This window comes from Cricetulus griseus, chromosome 5 (assembly GCF_003668045.3).
Source record: "Cricetulus griseus strain 17A/GY chromosome 5, alternate assembly CriGri-PICRH-1.0, whole genome shotgun sequence".
Taxonomy (NCBI): Eukaryota; Metazoa; Chordata; class Mammalia; order Rodentia; family Cricetidae; genus Cricetulus; species Cricetulus griseus.
The window spans coordinates 164,683,537-164,694,738 of record NC_048598.1 but is presented as its reverse complement, the minus strand read 5'-3'; the positions used below and the strand labels follow the sequence as shown (position 1 = coordinate 164,694,738).

Here is an 11,202-nt window from a genome sequence, read left to right as displayed (position 1 = left end):
CCTGAATTTTCATTAATGCTGATGACAGGGAAATTATTACCTAGTGAAATTTGTAAAATCAAAGTAGCCATGGGCCTCACTTAAGGTGGTTAAGAAGTCTGGCAATATAATTGTCTTTTCTATAGATCCCTCTAGCAGAATAGTGTCAACCTCATACTAGGAATAGTTAAAGAAGGATTTCTTTAAGTAAGTAGAATATTCAAAGGTTTATAATGACATAAGATCTAACTACAGAGACATTTTCTTGGAGATTTCAAATAGCCAGTGATGTGCTCTCTTTGCCAGCACATCTACTAGAATTGAAGTGATTCAGAGAATAGCATGCTCCCTGAGCAAGGATGACAATTAAATTTATGAGATGTTCCCTCTCTCTCTCTCTCCATCTCTCTCTTCATTGTAGAATTCTTTTTATGGGATTTTTGAGTGTGTGAACAAACGGGTCTCTGTTTATATTTGTTTCTTGTGCTTTTTTCTTGCATTCTTTCCCTTCTGTTTGTGTTGTCACATTATGCTGTGTTTTTTGTTTTACCTTACTATATGTTATATAAACTATTCTCCCTTGAAAACCTATTTGTTTTTATTGAGAGACAGAAGTGTGTGATCCATATAGGAGGGGACAGGGTAAAGAACTGGGAGGCACAGAAGGAGGGAAACTGAAATCAGGATATGTTATAGAAAACAATCTATTTTCAATGAAAGTAAAATTCATCATTATGAGAGGATTTGGAAGAGCAAATCGAGAATACTTTATTAGGTATTGAATTCAATATTTTATTCATAAATTAATGGATACCTTATTCAAACATATAAAAAGTGATTTTAATATTGGAAGATTTTATTTTAATAATGTTTTTGACAAATAACATTGCTATACTAAAAAATGAAGTTCATAACTTTGGTATAAGTTTCATATGATTGCTTATTATTTAATAATTGAAATATAAAAGTTTATTTTCTTCCTTATGATGTAATTTGACAAAAATATCAAACATTAGAATATAAATATCCATAGCAATATGCATCAGCTTATATTATATAAAAATATTTCCTATAAACATCCCATCACAGAAGAAGCAGAAGAGAGCAACCTTAAAAACAACTTCATGCAGATGATAGAGAACCTAAGAGAGGAAATCAGAAAATCCTCCAGAGAAATGAAAGAAAAGACAAAAAAAGAGGCAAGAAATCAAGGAAAGCCAAAAAAGCCAAGAAAATACAATTAAACAGCTGGAGGAAACAGTTCAGGACCTGGAAACTGAATTAGAGAGAATAAAGAAATCACAAACTGAGGGAATGCTGGAAGTGGAAAAGCTGAGTAAACAATCAGGAACCTCAGATGCAAGCATAACCAATAGAATACAAGAGAAGGAAGACAGAATCTCAGACGCTGAAGACAAACTAGAGGAAATAAAATCATCAAGAAAGAAAATCTGAAGTCTAACAAAACCATACACAAAATATTCAGGAAATTTGGGACACCTTGAAAAGACCAAACCTAAGGATAATAGGTATAGAAGAAGGTGAAGAAACCCAACTCAAAGGTGCAGAAAACATATTCAACAAAATCATAGAAAAACTTTCTCAACCTAAAGAAAGACATGCCAATGAAAGTACAAGAAGTCTACAGAATGCCAAATAGAGTGGACCACTCTAAGAAAGTCCCCTCGTCACATAATAATTAAAACACCAAACGTACAGAATAAAGAAAAAAAATATTAAGAGCATCAAGGGAAAAGGACAAGTAGCATATAAAGGTAAACCTCTCAGAATTAAACCAGAATTCGCCATGGAAACTCTTAAGCTAGAAGGACCTGGATAGATATTCTACCAACTCTGAGAGAACATGGATGCCAGCCCAGACCACTATACCCAGCAAAGCTTTCAATCACTAAAAATGGAGAAAACAAGATATTCCACGACAAAACCAAATTTTAACAATATGTAACCACTAATCCAGCTCTACAGAAAGTAGTGGAAGGAAAGCTCCAACCTAAGGAAATTAACTACACTCACATAAACATAGGCAACAGATAATCCCACTCTACAAGAACACAAAATAAAAGGCAGGGTAAATCCACATACAATACCAGTACCAACAACAAACCAAAAACAAACAAGAATAAACACTGAATGGAAGTTAATTTCCCTCAATATTAATGGTCTTAACTCGCCTATAAAAAGACACAGGCTAACAGGTTGGATATAAAGACAGAACCCATCCTTCTGCTGCATACAAGAAACACACCTCGAATTCAAAGACAGACATTACCTTAGAGTAAAGGGTTGGGATAAGATACTCCAATCAAATGGACCCAAGAAACAAGCTGGGATAGCTATCCTTGTATCTAACAAGATAGACTTCAAACTAAAATCAATCAAAAGAAATGAAGAAGGTCATTTCATATTCATCACAGGAAAAATCCATTAGGAAGAAGTCTCAATTCTAAACATCTATGCCCCAAATACAAAGGCACCAACATTCGTAAAAGAAACATTATTAAAACTCAAATCACAAATAAGGCCTCAGACCGTTATAATGAGAGACTTCAACACCACACTCTCACCACTGGACAGGACTACCAGACAGAAACTTAACAAAGAGACAGAGGAATTAACAGAAGTTATGACCCAATTGGGATTAACAGACATTTATAGAACTTTCTTTCCAAACACAAAAGAATATACCTTCTTTTCAGCATCACATGGAACCTTCTCAAAAATCGACCACATTCTCAGCAACATAGCAAACCTCAACAGGTACAAAAAAATTGGAATAATCCCCTGTTTCTCATCAGACCACCATGCTTTAAAGTTAGAAAGCAAAAACAAATCAAAGTGCAAAAAACCTACCAACTCATGGAAATTGAACAACATGCATTTGCAATATTCCTGGGTCAAGGAAGAAATAAAGAAAGAAATTAAAGACTTCCTAGAATTCAATGAAAATGTTGACACAACATACCCAAACTTATGGGACACTTTGAAAGCATTACTAAGAGGAAAGCTCATAGCTCTAAGTGCTCACATGAAGAAACTAGAGAATAGACACACCAGAGATTTGACATCAAAGCTGAAAGCTCTAGAAAAAATGGAAGCAAATTCACCCCGCAGGAGCAGATGCCAGGAAATAATCAAGCTGAGGCTAGAAATCAATAAAATCGAAACAAAGAAAACAATTCAAAGAATCAATTTAACAAAGAGTTGGTTCTTCAAGAAAATCAACAAGATAGACAGTTATCCAAACTTACCAAAAGGCAGAGAGAGATCATGCAAATTAACAAAATCAGAAATGAAAAGGGGGACATAACAACGGACACTGAGGAAATCCAGAGAAACTTCAGGTCATACTTTGAAAACCTGTACTCTACAAAATTTGAAAATTTAAAGGAAATGGACAATTTTCTGGACAGGTATCACTTACCAAAATTGAATCAAGAACAGATAAGCAACTTAAACAGACCTATAACCTCTAAGGAAATAGAAGCAGGCATCAAAAGTCTCCCAAACAAAAAAAGCCTGGGGCCAGATGGATTCACTGCAGAATTCTACCAGAAATTCAAAGAAGTGCTAATACCAATACTCCTCAAGTTGTTCCACAAAATAGAAGCAGAAGGGTCGTTGTCAAACTTGTTTAATGAGGCTACAATAACCTTGATACCCAAGCCACACAAAGACACAACTAAGAAAGAGAACTACAGACCAATATCCCTCATGAACATTGATGCAAAAATTCTCAATAAAATCCTGGCAAATCGAATACAAGGTCATATCAGAGAAATCATCCACCATGATCAAGTAGGCTTCATCCCAGGGATGCAAGGATGGTTCAACATATGAAAATCCATCAATGTAATCCACCATATAAAAATACTGAGGAAAAAACAACATGATTATCTCACTAGATGCCTAAGAAGCCTTTGACAAAATCCAACACCCCTTCATGATAAAGGTCTTGGAGAAATCAGGGATAACAGCAACATCCCTCAACATAATATAGGCAATATACAGCAAGCCAAAAGCCAACAATTGGAGAGAAACTCGTTCAAATTTCTCTAAAATCGGGGACAAGACAAGGCTGTCCACTATCTCCATACCTCTTCAATATTGTCCTTGAAGTCCTAGCTAGAGCAATAAGACAACAAAAGGAGATCAAGGGAATACAATTCGGAAAGGAAGAAGTCAAACTCTCACTATTTGCAGATGATATGATAGTCTACATTAGTGAACTGAAAAACTCTACCAGGGAACTCCTACAGCTGATAAACACCTTCAGCAAAGTGGTAGGATACAATATTAACTCAAAAAAATCCGTAGCCATATATATATATATATATATATATATATATATATATTATATACCAATGACATATTGGTGTCGAAAGAAATCAGAGAAACATCACCCATTACAATTGCCACAAACAACATAAAATACCTGGGGGGTAACACCAAAAATGTGAAAGACCCGTACCATAAGAATTTTGAGTCTCTAAAGAAAGAAATTAAAGAAGATACCTTCTGTTTTGCTAAATCTTTCTGCCAAAAGCTGCCTGAGCCCCACGCCACGTGTGCACTTTATGCCAGCTACCAGCCCTAGTTAGGCCCAAATGAATACACAGAAACTTGTATTAGGTTCAAAGCTGCTTGGCCAATGTCTAGGATTCTCATCTGTTAGCTCAGTCTTAACTATCATAAATCTATATATGTTATTTATCTTATCCATCCTTGCTGGTGGATCACATTGTGCGGCTGGAGCAGAAGCAGAGGGGGAAAGAGGCATACTTCTTGTTTCCACGCTTAGATATGACTCTTCTTGCCATGTCACTTCCTGCCAGGATCATCATTTGTCTACTACATTTCCCAGAATCCTCTTTGACTCCTAGTCCTTGGTTGCCATTGGCCAAACAGTATTTTATTCAACAATCAACAAGATAAACATACACAGAAGTACTTCCCCCATCAATACCCAAAAATGGAAAGATCTCCCATGCACTTGGATAGGTAGGATCAACATAGTACAAATGGCAATCTTGCCAAAAGCAATCTACAGATTCAATGCAATCCTCACCAAAATCCCAACACAATACTTCACAGACCTTGAAAGAACAATTCTCATCTTTATATGGAGAAACAAACGACCCAAGATAGCCAAAACATCCCTTTACAATAAAGGAACTTCTGGAGGCATCACCATCTCTGACTTCAAGCTGTATTACAGAGTTATAGTCCTGAAAACAGCTTGGTATTGGCACAAAAATAGACAGGTAGACCAATGGAATAAAACTGAAAACCCTGATATTAACCCACACACCTATGAACACCTGATTTTGACAAACAATCCAAATTTATATGATGAAACAAAAAGAACATCTTCAACAAGTGGTGCTGGCATAACTGGTTGCAGACATGTAGAAGATTGTAGTTAGACCCGAGCCTATTGCCTTGCACAAAACTTAAGTCAAAATGGGTCAAAGATCTCAACATAAATCCAACTACACTGAACCTATTAGAAGACAAAGTGGGACCTACCTATCCTTGAATTAATTGGTACAGGAGACTGCTTCCTAAACATTACACCAGTAGCACAGACACTGATGTCAAAAATTGATAAATTGGACCTCCTGAAACTGAGAAGATTCTGTAAAGCAAAGGAGACAGTCAGAAAGACAAAACGCCAGCCAACAGACTGGGAAAAGATATTCACCAACCCCACATCTGACAGAGGGCTGATCTCCAAAATATACAAAGAACTCAAGAAGCTAGTCCCCCAAACACCAAACAATCCAATTAAAATTGGGGTACAGAACTAAATAGACAATTCTCAATAGAGGAATCTAACATGACTGAAAGACACATGAGAAAGTGTTCAACATCCTTAGTCATCAGGGAAATGCAAATCAAAACAACTCTGAGATACCATCGTACTCCTGTCAGAATGGTTAAAATAAAAAATACCAATGACAGTTTATGCTGGAGAGGATGCGGAGAAAGAGGAACACTCCTCCACTGCTGGTGGGAGTACCAACTTGTACAGTCACTTTGGAAATCAGTATGGTGACCCCTCAAGAAAATGGGAATGATTCTACCACAATATCCAGCAATTCTCCTCCTAGGCATATACCCAAAAGAAGCACATTCATATAAAAAAGACATATGTTCAACCATGTTCATTGCAGCATTATTTGCAATACTCCTTGAGGCAAGACACACAGGGGTGTGCCTAGGCCCTATCCCAAAGGATACAATAGACTCTGATGACACCCTATGGAAGGCCTCACCATCTAGGGGGAGCAGAAAGGATATGTGATACGTAGGGTTTTAGTTGTGGGGGGGGGGTAGGTTAGGACGGGAGGGAGAAGGGAACTGGGATTGTCATGTAAAACAATCCTGTTTCTAATTCAAATAAAAAAAAGTTGAAAGAAACTATTTCCTATGCTAGTATCAGCTAAAAGATAATTCCAATATAAATGAATGCCATAGATTTTTATTAAGAACAGTTTTAAAATTATATATACACATGTAATCATATACATATATAAAAATCATATGTGTATAAATGCATATACACATGTAAATTATGGGCAACTATACATAATAAACATAGATAATTTGCATGTAATATACATATACATAAATAATATATAGATAATATGAATATAAGTTATTGATTTAGGGAAAGAAAGTTCTTGAATTCACTGTTAAAATAAATCCAAACTATTGTAAGCAATAAATAAATGTGTTCTTAAATAATATTGGCTAATTAATTATACTTGGTAATCTGCAAATGTTTTTTACATATTATGGAATTACTAAAAAAATGAGATGAATGGCTGATTCATGGTCTTTCCTTTGTCTTCCAATCACAGGAGAGTTCAATTGTTGGTCAGTTATCCTTTTATGTCAATTAGTGATTACATATTTGTTTATACTGAAACTAATAAAAATGGGAATTGACCAAATGATTGGATAATACCTATATACTTGTTACCACACATTCAGTAGATTGCTGAGATGCAGCTGCTTTGAAGAATTGGAAGAATCACACTTATCAGGAATGGGTACCTGACTATCCAGGTAGAAAACATAAAGAGATCTTGTGTTGGACAATTGTCACTTTTAAAGTGACTAACTTTTAGGATCATGTAGGAGGTATAACAATGAGATATATCACTAATACAGAAATTTCTACCCACAGTAGGATTACTGATGTGATGCTTGGCCATGTGGTTCTTAGGCTTTTGGAACTTTAGAAGGAACAAGGAAGAGTTTGGAACTATGTACCATCGAAGCCTTGGGGTGCTGTAGACAGACCATAATTGGGCATTTCAATGGGAGTTTAGAAGACTGGAATTCCAAGAGAAATTCAGAATGGAGTCATGGCTTATAAGTTGACATAGACTGACTGAGAAAGGGGTCTACTGGGAACTGGGATACAGGTCATTTGTATTCCATTTGAAAAAGAATCTGGGTATATTCTCTCCATCTTTTGAGAACTTGAGTGAGACCAAATTCTAAAGCAATGGACAAATTCATCTAATTCAGGCAATTTTAGGACAGCAAAAGTATCTAGGACACCCACTGTTCTCAGGCAGGTCTAGTGAAAGAGGAGACAGTTGTAAAAATTAAACTTCAATAATTAGAATTGCAAATAGGGGTAGCCATGAAGACAAAGTATCTGTAATTGTTAAAGATATACCTGGGTGATGGTGGTACACATTTTTAATCCCTGCTCTCAGGAGGCAGAAGCAGGCACATCTCTTTTCATAAGACCAGCCTGGTCTACAGAGAGATTTCCAAGCCAGCCAGGGCTACCCAGAGAAACCCTATCTTGAAAAATAAAACAAAACAAATAAACAAAAAATGATCACATGGTCAACCTTGGGCCTGGTGCGGTGGTTCAGGGTATAAAAGAACTTGCTTTGCAAGTATGAAGGGCTTACCTCATCTGCAAAACATGGGTAAAAATGTGTGTGTTTCAGTGTGTGGTTATAACCCCAATATTGCATACCAATAGCAACAGATACTGAAAGCTTGCTAGATAGCCCTCATCAACAAATGGAAAGTTTCTGTTTCAGTGAGTTTCAAGATAGTAAAGTGACTTGACAGGAGCACACCTAAATTTCTGCTCTGAACCCTAAAGGTTCAATCTACACCCAAATGCTTGCACTAGACACACACATAAACACACATACATACACAAAACAGCAAACAAATAACAATGAACTCAGTTCTAACTAGGAAAGGTATTCTGATGGAAAGATGACACATACCATGAGGTTTCCACCAATGTTGCAGAAGTCCCTGAGGCTAGGCAATGTGCGGCAGGATAAAATTCCTGATAATGAGACCTCACAGGCTATTATACAAAACTGTGAAGATGAAGCCTATGACTGCCTAGGGCAGTGATAAAAATAAATTGGAGCTACTAGAAGCTGCTTTATTCTGCAGATAGCAGACCTGAAAAAAGTGACTACACAATCCACTGAACCCAGATGATTCCTTAATGAACCAAAGACAGTGTACATGAAACTTCAGAATTTGTTGTTTGCTCTGCTAACATTTGGTATTTTTTTGCCCAGATCTTTCTATGATATGCCCCCAATTCCCTACCTTAGGAATGAGATCATTTATTCTGTGCATATATTGAAAGGATGTAACTTGTAGATTTTGCTGTTATGTGGCATTCACAGTTAAGTCATTTTACTGAATCACATAAGAAAGTTTGGATTCTAGAAATTTGAACAATATTGAAAATGTTAAAATTGTGGAAACTTCTGAAAATAACTGGATACATTCTAAAATACAAGATGACCATGAGTCTATAAATACTATGCTTTAAAATGATATGCTTAGGTGGCAAGTAGGAAAGTGGTAGAATTTTTGTAGTTAATATTAATTATCCATTTGGCTGGATATAACAGTCACCTACGATATTAATCAATAAAATTGTCGATGGTAGTTTTTCCAAGGAGTTTTAATTGAGGAGGAAAATTTGTATCCTGGAAGTGTGTGGCATCATCTGTGAGCTAGAATCCCAAACTGAATAGAATGAGGCAAAGTTAGTTTAGCACCAGTATCCATCTATCTTTGCTTCCTGACTGTTCAGACAATGTGACCAGATACCTCTTCTTTCTGGCATCACAATTGATTCTGCTATAGTGCCTTCAACATGAAGATGGACCGTATCTTCAAACTGTGAGCCAGTGTTAATCCTTTCTTCTGTAAATTGTTTTCACCTAATGAAAAATGCTCATACAGGCCCACCAAAGGAAAGACTTCCTTGAGTTGAATTTTCCCTAACAAGTGTAGCCTTCTTTAGTATTGCTTTACAACATAATAGTTGGGAATATTGACGACAATAAAAGTTGCACCTGAGGCATAGAGGAGGGGAAGTGGGCACAAGTTTCATTACTAGCAGAGGAAGTATTGGCATTTTATTAGTGCTGGGAGAATGAAAGACAGTTTTATTTAATGGTATGATATCTGAAGTATTGAGCACACTCCAAGGTAAGCCACACCTCCAAGAGAAATTAATGAAATATTATTTTTTAAAAAGAAGTTGTACCTGAATTTTTTTTGTAACACTATGGTATTTCCTTTCACTTTTTTCTTATTTATTTATTTATTTATTTATTTTTGGTTTTTCTGAGACAGGGTTTCTCTGTGTACCTTTGGAGCCTATCCTGGCACTCGCTCCGGAGACCAGGCTGGCCTCGAACTCACAGAGTTCCACCTGCCTCTGCCTCCTGAGTACTGGGCTTAAAGGCATGAGCCACCAACACCCAGCTCCTTTCACATTTTCTTCTTTAAAATTAAGTCATTTCATGTCAGGTAAAATTGGCTCTATTGTGTAACTATTTGTCAATTCAAATTTCACATTGCTCCAAAAATATTAGTGCAATGATTAAATCATTTATAGTGTTGTATGTATCTATGCCTAAGAGAGTCCTGAGATTACCTCTTTGAATAAAAATACATTTAAAAATATGTTTGGCTAATACATTCATTAGGAGTTAGGGGAAAAATCTACTGCAGAAGTCCAACTCCTTATTACTTCACATGAGTAAGAATTTCCTTTAGACAACTACAGCAATAGAAGAGGAATCCCAAGGAGGAAGCTGAACCACAAGTCCTCTTACGAGGGAAGCTAAAACAAAGAAGACATAAATGGGCATTGCATGTCTAGACTGTAAGGAAAGATGCCCCAGTGCACAAATGGTGTTTGTCAGAACTTGGCTCAGACAGAGCTGAGACGGAAACTAGACAAAGTTCTCTTACAGATGTGTCTCCTAGTTTAACAGGCCAGGCCTTGTCTTGAGAGGGGCTAATTGACCAGGGCACCCCAGAGCCCCTTAACAGGAGGCTTTCTTGTTTTATGTATTCCCTCAGTTATCTTTTTTCCCAAAGGTCCTGGAAACCTTAATCATAAAACCAAACTACAAGATCAATTGTTTTCAAGTAACAAAAGATGCTAATGCAGTTTTTATAGTGCAGCAGGTCTCATTATGTTAGCAGAGGCTAAGATTTCTTGGTACAAGCCAGAAATGGTCTCTGAAATTAGTAAATATGTGATTAGAAGGACTCTGTATCTTTGAAATATATAAAATAATTGGCCTATTTTATTAGATGATATTGTATAATGTTTTGTGATCAAAAGAAAACAGATACAGTCTTGTTATGAAAGCATGGTCTTAAGTACAGTAGATCCCCTTTTGAAACTTCAAGGAAAATCTATGCTTTCAACTTCATTTTTCAACTCCTGCAATAAGTGATTATTGAACAGCAACCATGTGCTCAGACATCTGCTCACAGGAATGTTAACAAGAATAGTCAATCTTCATTTCTACGACGAATGAGAAATTTGCTCACAGAGGATGCAGCGTGAGTTAAACAAACACTAGGATCAAATATACCCATCTAGGTACTTGCATTCTGTTATGTTGCTTCATGTAATAATAGTTTTGTTTGTTTGTTTGTTTTGGTTTTTGGAAACACGGTTTCTCTGTGGCTTTGGAGGCTGTTCTGGAACTAGCTCCTGTAGACCAGACTGGTCTTGAACTCACAGAGATCCGACTGCCTCTGACTCCCAAGTGCTGGGTTTAAAGGCATGTGCCACCTCCGCACCACAGGCAGGCAGATCTCTGCAAGTTCGAGGGCAGCCTGGTCTACAGGGCAAGTGCCAGGTCAGGCTCCAAAGCTACACAG

The 11,202-nt window shown here is 36.7% G+C and overlaps 1 non-coding gene across 1 annotated transcript; it reads left to right on the top strand.

Annotated features, from left to right (window-relative positions):
• The first annotated feature begins 269 nt into the window (after positions 1 to 269).
• Positions 270 to 373, top strand: LOC113836236. The gene has a single exon (XR_003486224.1). It is a non-coding gene; the product is annotated as a U6 spliceosomal RNA (small nuclear RNA).
• The last annotated feature ends 10,829 nt before the right edge of the window (positions 374 to 11,202 follow it).